The sequence below is a fragment of the Aotus nancymaae genome, unplaced genomic scaffold, assembly GCF_030222135.1.
Source record: "Aotus nancymaae isolate 86718 unplaced genomic scaffold, 86718_ANA_hifiasm-v0.15.2.pri h1tg000002l, whole genome shotgun sequence".
Taxonomy (NCBI): domain Eukaryota; kingdom Metazoa; phylum Chordata; class Mammalia; order Primates; family Aotidae; genus Aotus; species Aotus nancymaae.
Genome location: NW_026988413.1, coordinates 11,517,229 through 11,536,637, shown reverse-complemented (window position 1 = coordinate 11,536,637; position 19,409 = coordinate 11,517,229).

The following is a 19,409-nucleotide window of genomic DNA, read 5'->3' as shown; positions in this document are numbered from 1 at the left end:
ACATTCGTGTATATATATGTGTATATATATGTATATATATGTGTATATATATATTTATTTGTATTTCTACCAGATGTGTGTATTAAATATAGAGATATAATAAAACACAGGCCAGACTTTTAAGTTACTCTGCCTTATGCTTACAGTCCAAAGGCCCATTATATGCAGTCCAGAGGCCCAGTTTGGCTGTTCTTGTCTCTTCATTGTTTACACCCATTTTTTTCTGCAAAATCTGAAAGGAGCTACTTCTCTAAAACCCTCTGACAGATTTTCACCTTGAACATAATAGAAAATGGACAGCTTATATTGTCTAATCAAAGCTTTAATGGGTTTTGTCCAGTTACATAGTTTATAAGAGGTGAGGGACAGTAGAGCTAATTTAAAATGCTAACAAGTTTTTAGGTAATCAATTTTAACAATTAGATGATTAATAGCTGGGGAGTTAATCATCTCCAGCCAGAAAAGAATGGCTCTGCTGCTGCTTGATACATAATTAATTGTAAGCCAGCAACATCTTGCCATTATCTACTGTGTCTGAACAGCTATTAAGTTTAGGTTTCCTTTATCATCTGATCATCTAATTTGATTGTTTCCCTTAAAACTCAAAAGAAACATCCTGAGAGTTTGATGATGAAAATAATATATCTAACATTTAAAATAAATACATTTTTTAAGTCAGTGACAAACTCAGTTTGCTCTTTTGCTCTCTTCCCCTACCCCAATAAGGATTATTGTTTCTGAAACTAATTTTGACATTTAATATCACATTAACTTTCATTGTCATTTAATTGCTCCACGTGCCCTTTGTTTTCCCATAGATTTTGTGCCCCTAGGCCTTGGACATATTTTTTAATTCCTCTTCCCATTTCATAATATTGTACATATCCAATAAATACCCACAATAGGGCTTAACAGAATTGAGATTATGACATTTTGTCTCAGTAACTTGATAGGCTTGTAATTATACAATATGTCCTACAGTGTTAAATTGTATCATCTCGACTCCCTTTTATTTTCTTTCACCTGATTTATTCCTTATTTATAACTTAATGTTTATTTATAGGTAAATATGCCCCATCCTTTCCTCCTGACCACAACATAAATATACAAGGAGTGTGGTTTCTGTTTTATTTACAGTTGTGTCCAGTTTCTTGAATGCGTAACTAAATAATTCAATGAATAGAATTCCTACTTTCTGTTTCATTGACTTAGTGATTTTTAATTCTCTCATTTAGTGCATTTTTTACTTGTCATCCTTGTTTTTATTTCCACCCCTTCCCATTCCTAATGAGGCCTTCTACCCCTTAGTTTTAGCTGATTACCACATTCACAAATAATAATCAATTCTTTTTATTTTCAATGAATGCAACATTAGCTTCCATTTTCAAAGGAACTTTCTATCCACACACACACACACAAAAAAAAAAACAAAAATAAATCTAGGACTGTGCTAACATTTCAGAAGCCTAATGTTTATTGTGTTCATAAACTCATGACATTTTCCAGCTCAAAGTGATTTAAGAGACTATCTAGTACAAACTTTTATTTTACAGATGAGAAAACTGAGTATTGAGTGGGTTAAATGATTTACCAAAGGTCAGATAACTAGTGAGTGGCAACTAAGACTGAAATCAGAGTCCACTAGGCCTGGCTATGTCCAGATTATACGAGTACCTCATGGTATCTAATCTATAAAACCATGATGGGGGATGAGGGAGGAGTCTTGCTAGTGTCTCATGATGCAGCTGGATGATAAGTTAGGAAAAACAGCAGGACAGAGGCACCAGAGTTGCTAGGCCATGAAACATACCACATGAACACATGGAATCACATGCATATTTGCTTAACTGTTTTTTATTTCCATCAGGGTGCTCATTTCAATGTTTGATGAACATTTAGGAAACAGAGCCCAAGATTTAGCTTCAAAGACCTGAGCAGTAGAGTGAGACGAAATCAAGAAACCTTTCATCAATTTAGAAAATTACTTTTAGGCTGTTGATGTAACTCACAGTATCAGATTGGCAGCCTGGAAATGAGTATCTTCAGTTGAGAAATACCGGGAAATCTTAAAACTGAGGGCTTTCAAGAAACTTGTTAAATAGCACAGATAGAAGTGTGCTTGTAAAGCATAAAACTATTTGTGCCTGGGATTTAATTTCTTTAACATTTTCCCAAAATTCCTTTAGGGCAGAGGTTTTATTCTGCACACTATTGAAATTCTGCATAAGGCACGATGGCTAGAACCCATAAAATATTAAATAATTTGTTGCAAAAAATAATCGTGTATATTCTTTAGTTTTTATTTGTCAATAGTTATTTGATATTTAGTAATAATGACATTTTTATCTTTTTATATGTATCTAAGCGGCCACAATCGTAAAGAATAGAGTGATATCTAATGCTCTAATGCTAACTACCCATCCCAAATTACACAATTATTCCCAGTGAGTACCTATCACATGCTAGGGAATTAGTCTGTAGATTCAGATATAGTACAGTGGCCAAGATTCACCAATAGGTTTCTATTTTTTTCTTATACACATTTAACATCAGAATTTGAACATCATAGAAGTTTCAAAATAGTTTGTAGAAGTTGCTTAAAATTTGTTTCCGATATCCTGTAATATAAATTTTATTATTTTGATCCTACAAAGCAGGTATCATTTTTATTTATAGAGCTGATGACATAAAAGCTTATTACACAAAACTTGCATTTCACATTTCCTAAAACTTGTTTTCTCTTCATATGTTATGACTTTGTTTCCCCTTACCATAAATTCACCTTGCTGTTTCAGTTAAACTTAAAATGTGTCATGTACTCCTCGCTGCTAACCAGTAAGTCAGTGAGGACAATACTGTATGTCAGATGCTTTTCCTAGCTCTGTTTTCCTCTCTTGTCAGAATGGCCTTCCCCATTTTTTGTGTGTTATATATAGTATTTCATGGCATTTTTAAGGAAGAGATAATGTCAATGCATTTATAATGTAGAGGTTTACTCATGTTGTTCTTCTCTTCCAGATGATAGATTTTGAACCATTTTTAAAAACTGATTTGACCATCATAGCAAAAAGAAATACAGTTGTCCCTCATTAACTGTGGAGGAACTGGTTCCCTGACCCCATAGATAACAAGATTCAAAGTCCAAAATCGGATGCTCAAGTTCTTCATTTTCAATAGCATAGTATTTGCTATAACCTGCGCATGTCTTCCTGCTTACTTTTAAATCATCTCTAGATTACTTATAATACCTAATACAATGTAGACGCGGGATTGATAGTTGCTATATTGTATTCCTATTTGTATTATTTTTATTATTGTGATTTTAATAGTTTTGTAAATTCAAATATGTATTTTCAATCGGAAGTTGGTCGAATCCCCAGGGATACAGGGTGAAAGTGTGACTGTGTGTATAAAAGAAAAAGAAAAAAGCTGAATTTCAAAAGTTGATATTATAATCAGAAAAAAATATAATACACTAATAAATATTCATAGACCACTAATGGAAAATACATTAAGTGGGATTGAGAATGGAAATTCTATGGTGGCTGAAAGTCTCTGATGAGCTAAATAGACTAATTTTGCTAAGAGCTACTCTTTCAAAAGCCCATGGGAAATAGGTACTTATTCAGTTTAGTCAAACATTCAGGAATCCTCACGTTTGAATCAAATTCAAAGTAATTTGAATCTTGACAGCTACAAACTTGACCAATGTCAAATTTACCTATTGCTCATCAAAATAAGTATTTACATAGGAAATAAATCATAAAAACAGAATATCTGGGGATAAAGCATTACTCTTTTCAGTTGTCATTTTGTTTGCTTTTTTGTTTACTTATTGATTATTTATAGTGCTTTATAAATAAATGCAAAAAACAATGCAAGAAATAAAATTAAATGTATAGATTTAAATTCATTTTAAAATTTAAATTTTAAACAATGTTGTAAAAATCTAACTTTAGATTTTGAGATAAATCAGACTATTTTGCTAATCTGTTTGAACTAGTACAGGTTCATATAATAAGATTAAGTGACATTTACTTAGTTTTACTACCCTTTCCTATAGTGAATAAATTGACCTTTAAAAAGTTGCTGCTTGCTGGTACTTAAGATTGACTGATGAGGATGTGTAGTCATGGAGGAATAGCCAGGACTGAGAAAGAAATATAAATGAGGAAAGGAAGAGAGAAACGAAGGAGCCAGATAAGACTTGAGAAAAGATGAGAGGAAGGAAATACTGTTTGAGGATGGAAATAGGATAAATGAATTCACGAAGAAGAGGCTTTCATTTCCACATCTGTTACTTGATCATGTCCATGGTATGAGAGTTTCATAGTTCTTTTTCTGGGTTTACGGTCTGAATGTACAAGTATTCTCTATAAAACATAAACCCATCTCCTTGTCCTCTCTTCATTCAGCATTTTTCTTCAAGATGCTTGCTACATTGGTACATTAATTTCTTAGAGATATTTAATGAGTCAGGTCATGTGTAACTGGTGTTTCCTTGCCAGTGCTATCATTAAATAATTAGGAGACAACAGATGCTGGAGAGGATGTGGAGAAATAGCAACACTTTTTTTTCTGTTTTATTTTATTATTTTTTATTGCATTTTAGGTTTTGGGGTACATGTGAAAAACATACAAGATTTTTGCATAGGTACACACATGGCAGTGTGATTTGCTGCCTTCCTCCCCATCACCTATATCTGGCATTTCTCCCCATGCTATCTCTCCCCAACTCCCCACCCCCTGCTGTCCCTCCCCTATTTCCTCCTGACAGACCCCAGTGTGTGATGCTCCCCTCCTTGTGTCCATGTGTTCTCATTGTTTGAACACTTTTACACTGTTGGTGGGAGTGTAAATTAGTTCAACCATTGTGGGAGACAGTATGGCAATTCCTCAAGGACCTAGAAATAGAAATTCCTCAAGGATTGCTGGATATATACCCAGCAATCCCATTACTGGGTATATATCCAAAGGATTATAAATCATTCTATTGTAAAGATACATGCACATGTATGTTCATTGTGGCACTGTTTACAATTGCAAAGACCTGGAACCCACCCAAATGCCCATCGATGATAGACTGGACAAGGAAAATGTGGCACATATATGCCATAGAATACTATGCAGCCATCAAAAACGATGAGTTTGTGTCCTTTGTAGGGACATGGATGAATCTGGAAACCATCATTCTCAGCAAACTGACACAAGAACAGAAAATCAAATACTGCATGTTCTCACTCATAGGTGGGTGTTCAACAATGAGAACACAGGGACACAGGGAGGGGAGCATCACACACTTGGGTCTGTAGTAGGGGAATAGGGGTGAGACAGCAGTGGGTAGGGAAGTTGGGGAGGGATAACATGGGGAGAAATGCCAGATATAGATGCTGGGGGATGGAGGCAGCAAACCACATTGCCATGTAGGTACCTATGCAACAATCCTGCATGTTCTGCACATATACCCCAGAACCTAAAGTGCAATAAAATATATAATAATAATAATAATAAAGATGCTGGTAGTTTGTACCTATAATTTCAGTCACTAAAATAAAAGATGATTTTCCATTACATGGTGGTACTAAAAGGTGAGTTACAATACATTAGACAAATGGTAGGTAAGACCAATTAGTAGGATGGCAGGATATTAGGTTTTCCTATAATTGACCCCAACTGGAGAAATATGTATTTCTATTCTTCAAGGCTGGGTATAGAGTTATATACCTGTTAAGCTATTTTATTAATATAAATATATAGAAAGTTAAAATAGTTTTCAAAAACATATTAGGAGTTCACCCAATGGGAGTGACTGGGAAATAGGAAATGCACAGAATTTAGTGTAAAGAAATCCCAAATAATAGCAATAAAGAAAGCATAAAGTGTATCTAAAGATTTATGTTCAACAGCCTAGTTCAAAATCTTTAAGAAGGAATGACAATATTATGAACATAGAAAATTATCTTATGTGAAGTTCTAGAACTGACTGACTGTAGCTGTTACAAAAAATTTAGACAACACAGATTCTGTGGAAATCACCAAATCCTACATCAAGGGAACAGATTAAAATATGGCATGGGATAAAGGTATGGGCTCTGAACCAATATTTAGAACTACACAATGCAAGATACACTAATATTGGATTCTAAATATGTTTAAATATTTGTGATGTTACTTGTACTCAAGCAAATGAATTTTGAGTATGCTTCATAATTCTGAAACTCTGCCGTTACTTAATGATGCTAAAATATGCATAATATCATCTCCTCAAGGAATCTCAATGTGTTTTCCAAAATTTAAACTGTGTCCAAACTGAGTTTTCCAAAACCCTTAATTTTGTGTAATGCTGTTATCTTTCACCTCTGGAGTGTTCAAAAAGTCTATTTTTATTTTCTGAAGGAGTGCAGGGTGTATATATTAAACACAGCTAAATGAACCGAGAAAGAAATCCAGATGTTTAACCATGAAATCTAAATTTGAAACAGTCTTTAGAAAATAGGCTGAAATGTTTTCAAAATATCATGATGATCAAAACAAATTGTTATTGAAATGACCTTCACTGTAAGCAGTATTATCAATCTGGTATTATACAGAAAGCATTCATCTTTTTTTGAAAAATCTTTTAAATTTTACCATTGAGTGATAAGTATAAATTCCTGAAATACCATTCTTACCAGAAAACCAGTCAATATGATTTTGCATTAGAGCTTTTGAAAACGTAATTTCAAACATGTATATGTATGTATGTGTGTGTGTGTATATATATATATATAAATAGATATACATGTATATATTTAAATATATATCGTGGCAATACACCTGTACTTTCTCTGTATTACTTACCTATGTTTATAGCTATATATATGTGTGTGTGTGTATATATATGTATATATGTGTGTACATACATGTGTGTGTGTATATATATATGCATACATATGTGTAGAGAATAGAATTGTGGTTATTAGCAACTGGAGAGTAGAGGGTAATAGGAAGAGATTGGTTAACAGGTATAAAATTATAGCTAGAAAGCAGGAATAATTTCTATTGTTCTATAGCACATTAGGGTAACTGTGGTTAAAAACAGTTTAGTCTGTCTTTCAAATAGCTAGAAGAGAGAATTTTGAACATTCCCACCATTAAGAGATGATCAATGTTTGGAGTGACAAATATGTTGATTACTCTGATTTGATAATTACTTATTGTATAAATGCACTGAAATATTACTTTGTACCCCCTAAATATGTATTTTAGGTCATTTACATGATTATTATAGGTCAATTACAAGTCAAAATAACACAATGAACAAAACAACACATAAAAACCCAATATAGCAATTATTCACGTGGAATGTACACGGTTTATAGCACGAGGGATGATATGGATAGGTTATACGCAAACACCATGCCATTTGCCATGAGGTATTTGAGCATTCCTGGATTTTGATATGGAGCAGGGTCCTGAAACCAATCTTCTGTGAATACCAAAGGGTTATTGTATAAGAATCTTGGCCGCAAAATCATGGCAGTTTAGAGTATTAAAAAGGTCAAAGACGATGGGAAAAAAAAGACTCAGTTGTTCTCTTTCACTGCTTTTGACGGGGCACTGAGACATGGCCTGTGAGGATTTGAGGATTATTTACTTGTGCTAAGTGTTTTTTACCTGAACATGGAAAACCTACCACCACGGCTGGGAGCGGTGGCTCACGCCTGTAATCGCAGCAGTCTGGGAGGCCGAGGTGGGCGGATCATGAGGTCAGGATATCGAGACCATCCTGGCCATGGTGAAACCCTATCTCTACTGAAATACAAAAAATTAGCCGGGCGTGGTGGCGCGCGCCTGTAGTCCCAGCTACTCGGGAGGCTGAGGCAGGAGAATCGCTTGAATCTGGAAGACGGAGGTTGTAGTGAGCCGAGATCGTGTCACTGCACTCCAGCCTGGAGAAAGAGGAACACTCCGTCTCAAAAAAAAAAAAAAAAAAAAAAAAAAAAAAACCTATCACCACATCTGAGGAAAGAACTGTTGTTATTCCCCTATGTTTCATGAGGCAATTGACACAAGTAGATATTAACTAACTTGACTGTTAGTTGCAGCTACTAAAGGGTAGAGCTGAGAGTGAGGCAGCTGCACTCCAGGGTCCCAGCTCTCAACTGCTATGCTGCACTGCCTCTCAGGAAATACGAGGGTGCTAAGCATGGTTGTGGGTCTACAGATGACGTGTTATAGAGTTTATGAACAGAAAAATAACAAAATGCTTAATCTGAAGAAATAAAGGATTAAGAACTATAGAACATAGATTCTTCAAAACCTGGATCATATCAGTAAAGTTACAGAAAAGTAAAAATGTAACGTTGAGTTTTCTGCTTTTTAAATAAATTAATGACTTTTTATGAAATACCTAAATTTAAAAATATACATATGTATATATATCTGAACTTTTGTTCAGGTATATCAGAGAGAACCAGTAGAGGGAGCCTTTAACCATAAGTTTACTTTCTATGGTGAAAGGAATTAATCAAATAATGTGTGACAAAAAATAAAATTCTAAATATGGTAATTATTTACATGAAACTTTAAAGAATCCAAAAAATAAATTAAGAATGTTATTTTTTCCAGTTACTTTAGAACTCAATTGCAAGGCATATTTTTATCATTTATAGTAACAGGTAAAATTATGTATTTATTGTGTACAACATGATGTTTTGATGCATATGTACATTGTGAAATATCTAAATCTGGCTATCATATGCATTACCTCACCTAATTATCATTTTTTTAGTGAGAAAACCTCACATCCACTCAGTCTTTTTCAAGGACATGGTATATTATTAATTATAGTCACCATGCTATACAATAGAACCCTTGAATTTATAACTTCTGTTAACTGAAATTTTGTATCCTTTGATAAACACCTCTTCATTCCCCCCAGGAACTCCAGCCCCTGGTAACCAGCATTCTATTTTCTATTTCTATGAGATGAACTTTCTTAGATTCCACATATGAATGAGATCAAGTGCTTTTGCCTTTATAGGCCTAATTTATTTTACTTAACATAATGTCCTTCAGGTTCATCCATGTTACTGCAAATGATAACATTTCATTCTTTTTTAATGGCTGAATAGTATTCCATTGTGTGTGTAGGCACATATAGATAGCTAGATATACATACATACATACATACCACATTTGCTTTATCCATTCATCTTATGATAGATGCTTAAACTGATCTAATATCTTAGCTATTATGAATAATGCTGCAATAAACATGGGAATGCAGATATCTTTTCAAAATACTGATTTCACTTCCTTTGGAATATACCAAGTAGTGGTATTTCTGTATCATATGGTAATTCTATTTTTAATTTGTTGAGGAAACTGCATCCTGTTTTTCACAATTGTACTAATTTATATTCCCACAAATAGTGTGCATGGGTTCTTTTTCTCCACATCCTCACCAATACTTACACTTTCTCATTTTTATCATAGATATTCTAACAGTTATAAGGTGATATCTCACTGGGTTTTAATTTGCATTTATCGGATAGTGATGTTGGACATTTTTTTTCATATATATGTTGGTGATTTGTATGCCTTCTTTTGAGAAATGCCTGTTCAGATATTTTGCCCATTTTAACATCAGGTTGTTTTATTGCTGCTGTTGACTTGTTTGAGTACTTTATGTATTTTGAATGTTAGCCCTTTATCAGATGTATAGTTTGCAAATAGTTTCTTCCATTCAGATTTTTCTCTTCACTTTGTTTATTGTTCCTTTACCTCTGCAGAAGCTTTTACATTTCATGTGTTCCCATTTGCATGTTTTTACTTTTTCTGCCTGTGATTTGATGTTATATCTAAAAAGTTATTGCCCTGACCTACATCAAAAGGCTTTCCTCTGTTTATTCCTCTAGTAGTTTCAAAGTTTTGAGTGCTACAATTAAGTCTTTAATCCATTGTATATTGATATTTGTATATGGTGTGAGGTAGGGATGTAATTTCTTTATGTGAATATTCAATTTTCCAAACAGCTGTCAGGTTCTGGACTCTTTGACAGCAGACATTTTATTACTAATTTAATCTCCATACTTATTATCAATCTGTTTTGAATTTCTGTTTTTTCACAATTCACTTTTGGTAGATTGTGTACATCAAGGAATTTATTTATGCTAAGTTATTCAATTTTTTGGTGTATAGTATTTCACAATAGTCTTTTATGATCCTTTGTATTTCTGTTGCATCAGTTATAATGTCTCTTTTTTTGTTCTGATTTGAGTCTTTCTGCCTTCCTTAGGCTAACTAAAGATCTGTTGATTTTGTCTTTTTTAAAAACTGACTCTTAGTTTTGTTGTTCTTTTCTATTGTTTGTCTAGTATCTATTTTATTGATTTCTGCTCTGGTCCTTATTATTTTCTTCCTTCTACTAACTTTGGGCTTAGTTTGTTCTTGTTTTTCAAGTTTCTTGAGGTGCAATATTAGGTTATTTGAGATTTTCTTTTTTGATATAGGCATGCATTGCTACAAAACTTCTTAGAATGGATAAAGCAATTCTTAGAATTGCTTTTGCTGTCCAGGGATTTTGGTTGTTTATGTTTCCATTTTTCATTTGTCTCAAGAAATTTCTTGAATTTTCATGAACATTTTTTCATTAACTCATTGATTGTTCAGAACCGTGATGTATAATTTCCATGTATTTGTGAATTTTCTGAAGTTTTTCCTGTTCAATCAAACTATGGATTTCTAGTTTTATATTATTATAGTCATAAAAGATTTTGATATCATTTCAAAATTCTGAATTTTTTAATGATTTGTTTTATGACCTAACATATGATCTATTTTGGAGAATGAATATGCATAGAATAATGCTATTCTCTGGTTGTTAAATGGAATGTTCTTTTTATATCTGTTATATACATTTTATCTAGAATGTAGTTCAAGTGTAATGTTTCTTTATTTTCTGCCTGAGTGATCTGCACATTGCTATAAATGGGGTGGTAAATCTCCTACTATTGTTTTATTGCAGTGTATATCTCTTTTAAGTCTATTAATACTTGGTTTATATATTTAGGTACTCCAATTATGGGTACATGTAAATACATATTTTTGACTGTTCAATTTGAAAGTTTACCTTTTTTATGCTTTGTGTTGGTGTGTAATTTTTGTACTCTTAATGACTAGTTTTTGTCCAAAAATCTTTTTTGAAATATTGCTTAAATGGTTTCATTTTATGATAGTGAAGCTTGTATTCAGTGTTTTGACAATTAATATTATATTCTTGAAATAAAAGCAAAAGAAAAACTTAAAAAAATACATATGTACCCATAATTGGAGCACCTAAATATATAAATTATATAAATTGTTATATCTTCTAGCTGAAGTAACCCTTTATTATTAAATAATCACCTTATTTTTACCTTTTTACAGTTTTTGACTTGGAGTCCATCATATATAAATATAGCTACTCCTGTTCTCTTTTGGTTTCCATTTGCATGGAGTATATTTTTCCATTTTTTCAATTGTAGTCTATGTGTATTTTTACAGGAAAAGTGAGTCTCCTATACACACACCATTTTGAATCCTCTAATATGAAAATTTGCTGTTTTGATGTTGTCCCATAAATTCCATAAGCTTTCTTCAGTCCTTGCCATTATTTTTTTTTTCTGAAGAAGAAAGTTTACAAATATTATTTTCTGCTTTTTCGATTCTTCTTTTGATGCTCTCTATTGCATTGTTTGTCTTTCCTTGTATTTTTTAGCTCCAGGATTTCTATTCTATTCTTTTTTATATTTCAATCCCTCTAAAGACTTTCTCATTTTTTTACTTATTACGATTATATTTTCATTTTGTTCACTTGCTTCTCTGTATTTTTTGAAGTTCTATGAGCTTCATTAAAATGGGTATTTTATATTATTTTTCAGGCACTTCTATTCCTGTATGATGTCACTAGCACCATAAAATGTCTGTTTAGTGTTGTAATGATTCTCTCATTGTTCTTGATCTTTGTACTTCTGTGTCAAGGCCTGTGCATAGGAAGTAGTTGCTTATTCCAATTTTTATAGTCTTGCTTTTTCCTGGAAAGCCCTATGGCAGGCGTAGTGCTGGGGCACATCAGACTCCTGGAACAGTGCTGGCCAGTGTAGCTTGGGTCCTGCTGTTGCTGCTGCAGTGCTGGGGTATGCCAGAAGCTGTGGGCAGCTGTGACTGGCATGGCACTGCCAAAAGCCTGGAACCCACTACAGAAGGCAAGGTGTTGTGGTTGGTTGGAAGCCCACAGCCTCTGAGACTTGCTTGCTCCTGGGGGCTACCCAAATCCTGAGGCCACTGATGTCAGTCTGGAAGTTGTATGGGTCAGAGATCAATTTCACCAAGCAAGCCTAAAATCTGAGGCTATGTGGTCTCACCTGGTGCCTTGATGGGTCTATAGGCTCATTCTGCAGGTACTAGTTTGGAATATGGGGCTGTGAAGGGTTTGCTGTTGCAGTTTTACCATGAGTACCCAGTGTTGGTGTCCAGAAAAGCCCTGTGCTCACATCCCTTTCATTCTAGCAAGTGGATGGCATTTCTTTCCATACTGTGCTGCCTGGGATTCAGAAAAGGGTGATGTGGATATTGTAAAACTGTGATTCCTAGACTTTCAATGTTTCTTTTCTTATTATTGTACTACAACAAGACACCATGATCTCTCACATGATCAAAAGATCTTAGCTCTTGTGAAGTTATTTTTATGCACAGATAGCTGTTCAGATTGATGTTTCTGTGGAGGGATGCCTGCTGGAGATTCCTACTCCACTGTCTGGCTCCCACAAGGCACTTTTGACTGCTCCCTATATGTCTGTTGCTGTGCTAGATACTATGAGCCACAGGAGAATTGCAAAGATGGGTGCCTAGACACAATGAGCTTATATGTTGCTGGTAAAAATTGTTAGCTTATTAGAAATGTATTGTGAATGAAATTTATACATAATAGTACATTGTCAATAAGTTTGGCAAAGAAGATAAGCAAATAGGAATTAGAAATATCAGAACACAGAGAATAATAGCTGTTCCTGAAAGGACAAAGGATATGAATCTATGATGAAGAGTGTGAAGGCAGTTTTCCATGGGAAACTATTATGAGCAACATTGCTGATGTAGGAATGGGCATGGAGGGTGAGGAATCATGTATGTACAACCAAAATATAAGGCTAATATGAAGGACATAAGGAGCAGATTTGAATATTGCATGAGGCCACGAGTGCTGGCAAGGAGATGAAAGTGATCCAGACGGTAGAAGGAAACAAGAATACATTCTATAATGAGATTGCAACAGGAATGGAGAGGGTACTGAAGGATGGAGCTAAAGGATAATTGGGAAATAGAAAAAAATTGGAAGGAGAAAACCTAACAAGAGGCAATAGCAATAATCCAGGCATGAAGTGATTAACTTTGTTAGATGTGATGGTCTGTTTTTCGAGCCATATAATAAACTCTCCTTACTGAACAAAACAATAATTATATGCTTTCATTCTCTTGCTTCTTTTTTTAGACTGTGTTAAAAAAGAAAAAGTTAAGCTAGTTTTGGCAGTGCTCCAATGAGCCAGTTTGTGGAATTGTTGTCCATCTGCCTTTACTTTCATGGTTTACTGACTGCTTATTTTGCAGTCTTTTGTCTATTTTATTTATTTATTTATAAACTTAAAAAATAATGTGTTTATCTTAAGTATCAGCCAGATATAATGGGGATAGATGTTTAGGGTAATTTTCCATCAGACTTAAACATTCTTCTTTAGGAGCACTTTCCACAATCCACTGCCAACCCCTCACCACGAGTATGTTCACCTTTAGTCTTCAGGACTCATGGAGGAATAAGCAAGATTAATCAGATCACAAGGATTATACAGAAAATTTACAAAAATGGTAAGGGTAAAAATATAAATTGGGGCCTTCAATGCCAGTCCAAAGTGTAATAATGAACAACTGTAAAGTTTTAAGAATGAGGTGATAATAGTCAACTCTTTAGAAAGATTAGTTTGGGGTTGCCCTTAGAACAGACTGAAGAGAGGAAGATAAGCAGTAGAGAAAGAAATCAGAAGGCTGGACAATAGCGTAAGTGTGAATTGCTTTTGGAGGAAACGAAGAAGATTTAAGTAGGTAATGAGAGAAGAGTAAAAATCAATGATTTACTAGATATAAAGAATGGAGAAAAATGCCAAAGATGAACTAATATACACAGTTTAAATGATTAGTACTGTAATAAAAATGTTTGGGAAACGAACTAGTATTTAGTTGAAAATTGTGTGTCATTTTAGGCACATTGATTTTTGGTACTAACAGGAGCTATAGGCATATGTACAAATATTTTAAAGATATTTCTCATATTCTCATAGATTCCATAAAGACTAAAATTCTTAAGGTTGCATAGCCTTCTTTTTTAAAAAAAAAAAATATAGAAGTCATTAGAAATTCGATTTTTTTTCTGGAAAAATATTTGGCTAAAAATGATGAAATCATTTTTTTTATTTTTAATTTTATTTGAGATGTCTGCATTGAAATCCTGTTAGGTATTTCATACTACTTCTTTTCTGGAATGTGAAATCCAGAATTAAGTTTGATATATCAATCAATATGCTATCAATTCTGACATAGTGGAATTGATTTGTGAAAAACAATGCTGTGACTTAGAATTAAATTTTCCCCTTTCTTCTTCTTATGGGGAACGCAGGTCAGAATCCAGAGGAGATAAAAGTAGGTATTCTATGACAAGGAACTTGATAAGATGGTGTGTTTGTGCCTTTAAAGTTAAACCACCAGTGAATCTAATTGGCATAAGTTGTAGACACCTGCTTTCCTGAAGTTGACACCATGGAGTTATTTGCCAGGGATATTTGTCATCCCTGGAATTTGTCTTTAAACACATCTTATTACAAACTAATGTTAGACCAAGTTATGCATGTATATCTTTTGTGTTTAGCTAAATAGTTACTTATTTTATAAAGACATCTTTTGAAAGTTCTAGAGTAATTCACTATATTCTATGCACTTTTGTCTATGCAGTGACTTTGTTTAAAAAAGCATGTGTTTTAAGTATGTGCCTGAAAATCATAACCATGTACAGTGCCAGAATCTGGGTAAATTTTACACAAATAATATTGTAACATACAATACACATCCTTCAGTTAGTGGCACCAAGAATAACGTCCATGCAGTAGACCTGACCATTTTAAACGCCATGGGATAGGGAACCGCATCCAAGACAGTCACACCCTCTGTGACGGTGGAAACAGAAACAGCCTGGGAAATGTTACCTCTATATTCACTTGTGGGAATAATAATCATAACTGTTCTTGCTTAATTCAGGTAGAAGGTTCAGAAAAATTTCTTCTTTTGCTGAGTAGTTTTCTCATTCAAAAATGTATTTAACTTTAGGCCAGGCATGGTGGCTCATACCTGTAATCCCAGCACTTTGGGAGGCTGAGGTGGGTGGATTACTTGAGGTCAAGAGTTTGAGACCAGCCTGGCCAAAATGATGAAACCCTGTCTCTACTAAAAAATGGTTAGAAAATAAATAAATAACCAGACATGGTGGTGCATGCCTATAATCCCAACTACTGGGGAGGCTGAGGGAGAATCGCTTGACTCTGGGGGTGCAGAGGTTACAGTGAGTCGAGATTGTTGCATTGCACTCCAGCCTGGGTGACAGAGTGAGATTCTGTCTCACAAAAACAAAAACAAAAACAAAAAACAAAATATCTTTAATTTGATATACCATTTTGATGAGAAACTTAACAACCTGGTTAAATAGCAAATGATTAAACTTACATTAGATATATAGAGCTACCATCAATAAATTAAGCCTTATTTACTGGGATGATTTCAAAGGTTTCTATTCTTATGCTGATTATTCTGTGATTATTCAAACTTAGTAGAAAGATCTGCTTCTGGCTCACTCACTCCTGCTTCTTGCATTTAATTAGCAAGTATTTGCCAACTAGTTATTATATAATTAGCATTGTGCTAGAGACTTTATGATGCCAACATTTCAAGGAGCAAATTACTTCTCTCAGTGTCTGCATTGCTTGAAAATGGAGTTGTTAGATCAAAACTCTTAAGCTGTCAGTAACTTTCTTCTTCTGTTCAACGGTTTATCAAGACCTCCAACGTTGGAACTGTCTTACATGTCATGCCAATTAAATAGGATTCATGAATATTTTCAAATTCAGTGGTGGTCAGTGTTTCTAGAGGAACACAGCTATAGCGAGTACATGCAATACAGCTGGATTTGATATCAAGTGGCCTTCTACAAGTATGATTTTGCACAAAAGAACGCAACACTTAAGTTAAACCCTGTTATTCATTTCTCTACCTTCAGATTTGAGTGATGAAGACAATAAAATAAAATATATCCTCTAAGTAGAATATTTGCGTCATGTAGGCTAAAAAGATTGACTTTTTAAAACAATCAAGTTGTTAATATTCAACTCCCTAATCCAATTCTTTTTCTATCAAAACAACTTTGGAATTTCAATATTGTGTCTGTAGGGCTTTGCAAGGCAGAGTAACAGGATAATTATTTCAAAACCATAACAACATTAATAGAATCATCCCATCATGTTTTTAGATTAAAAAACAGCTAATCCATTACTAAATTTCATACACAGTAACATTATTAAGTGCCAAAATAGATTTAAGAATTTTTACTTTATTTACAAACATCTAGTGCTAGGCACCCAGAGTTAGTCCTATTTGGGCTAGTTATTAGCCCTAGAGTTTTGTTTTGTTTTTTTTTTTTGAGACGGAGTTTCGCTCTTGTTACCCAGGCTGGAGTGCAATGGTGCGATCTCGGCTCACCGCAACCTCCGCCTCTTGGGTTCAGGCAATTGTCCTGCCTCAGCCTCCTGAGTAGCTGGGATTACAGGCACACGCCACCATGCCCAGCTAATTTTTTGTATTTTTAGTAGAGACGGGATTTCACCATGTTGACCAGGATGGTCTCGATCTCTTGACCTCGTGATCCACCGCCCTCGGTCTCCCAAAGTGCTGGTAGCCCTAGAGTTTTTAATTTATTATCTCATTTGATCCTCACAGTAACACCATTAGTTTGATACTATTATCTTTTATTGAAGAGAAGAAATCTAAGGCACTGGTAAGTTAAATCACTTGCAGAGGATCACAAAACCAGTGGGTGATTGAACCAAGATATAACAAAGACAAGATATAAACAAAGGTATACTGATTTTGCCATCTTAAAAGTCTATTCAGGGTAACATTTGCCATTGTTAGATAAGGTTTCCCTTCACAAAGAAGAGAAACCAGAGCGTATGTGCAATCTGTGCATTCTGCCACTCACTAAATAGAAAGGATGCGTGGATCTTGGAAGAGACTCATTAATCAAACAGATGTGGTTTCAGTAATTATGAAATCTCTTCATTAAGCACTGGCAGTAAGTCATTACAATATCTTCTCTAGCCTTTTGGCTATGATCAAGTGTAGACTATCTTCTCATTAGGATAATGGGGTTCAATAAAAGATTGTTCCATCTTTCTCCATAAGGGAGCAGAGTGGAACTTTTTGTTAACTATAATCATTTAGCGATTCATTTTATCTTTTTTAGATCTTGTTAATTCATTGTTGCACAAGGTTAATCCTTTATGCACTTAGGCTATCATTTTTACAAAATGCCTTGATCATAAAAGTTAACTTTTTGAAAGAAATTAAGGACAGTTTAAATTAATATCAGTAACATAATGTGTAGAAATAAGAAAAGGATTTTGTTTCTATTTGCTAGCCTACAGTAATATTAATTAAAGAATGACATATTTTAAATGAAATCACTGAGGACATTTTTGACATATATTTTTTCAATTTTTTTGTGACAAAGATCAGGAGAAAATTATAAATATTTGAGTTAAACATATATTAGGCAGTAATATTGTTTGTGATTAAGCTCAGTCCTTAGTCTCACAAGATTATTACTATATTATCATATAAAAGTTATAATAGCAATAGATCCATCAAAAATTGGCATATATGAAACTGAAGCTCTCCCTTTGAGTGTTTTAATGTAATCTTGCCAATCAAATATTACAATGATTAATAACATTGCACATTTACTTTTAGTATCTTTCCCCTATGAAAATGCTTGTACTATAAAATTCTACCTACTGGTAATTACAGTTAACTCACAAACTTCTATCCTGATTGTATCTACTTACCATTAGATCAAATCACTTGCCAATCATATCCTTTTAAATAATCATTTCAATGGCTCTGATATTTCAATGATAAAATTATGTAATTTAGTTACATGCTTATAGTTGGATATTTGAATTGTTTCAGATATTTTTGCTATTACAGATAACCTAGTGATGAATATTTTTTCCCATTATCTTTTCTCCATATTTGGGAATATTTCTGTAGAAAATAATCCCCAGAAGTGAATGTATTGAATCAAGGAGTATGAAACCCTTGATACAGAGACCCTGAATTCTTAAGGAACATGTTTAATCCATCTGTATAGCTCTGGAAACTGGCTTACTACCTAGTATGCTCATTACTCACATTTTGAATGTGTCAAACTTGTAGAAAAACATATGAAATGACTATGTATGTAGCTGATAATAATCTTTTGTACTTACAATAGATTTTCCTAATATCTAATGAATGTTTATATACATTACCTGATTTTATACCTACAAAATGCTTGCAAAGGGCACAAGGCAGACATTTTAATAATCACTTTTCACAGGAAAGAAAATGAACCTTAGCGAGATTAAGGATATGCCCTGGAATTTAGTCTCCTTATCCAGAACAGCAATGGTTCCATGACATCCTATCTCTATTTTAATGTGCTTTACTACAGAAAGAAATTGAAATATGTTTTTTTTTCTTTTCCTTTTTCAGTGAATAATTGCTTTTATTCTTAAGAAGGAAAAATGTCTATCAGAAATGTTTTTGCTGTTTCATAGTGAGAAATGGATATCACTCCTTAATCATCATCATGCGATTTTTCTAAATGCTTAATGAAAAAAGTTAACCTATGTTAAAGCATTATTTTATATTTTTAAACAGAAATGAAGGGCAAAGATTAAAATAACCCACTCAACTCTATTTATGACACCTAAAACATTAGTTAGGGCATTTTTTAATGAGCTATGTAAGTTATATAAGTGTGAGCTCTAAACTACAAAGTAATTTAAATAAACTTGGATACCTAAAAATTTGTCCTTGGGAAATCCTTACATATAAATTCCCTATAATGGTCTAAGATAATTATGGACTGAATATATCTTAGCTTTATACATTTAGAGAATTGATTGAACATTGATGAAATTTTTTCAACTTTAAAAATGTGTTTTATAATATCTATCCAATATGAATGAATATTAAATGATTCACTGGGTGAAACTGTGTGCTATAGGGCTTAGTGAACGCCATGTACAAAA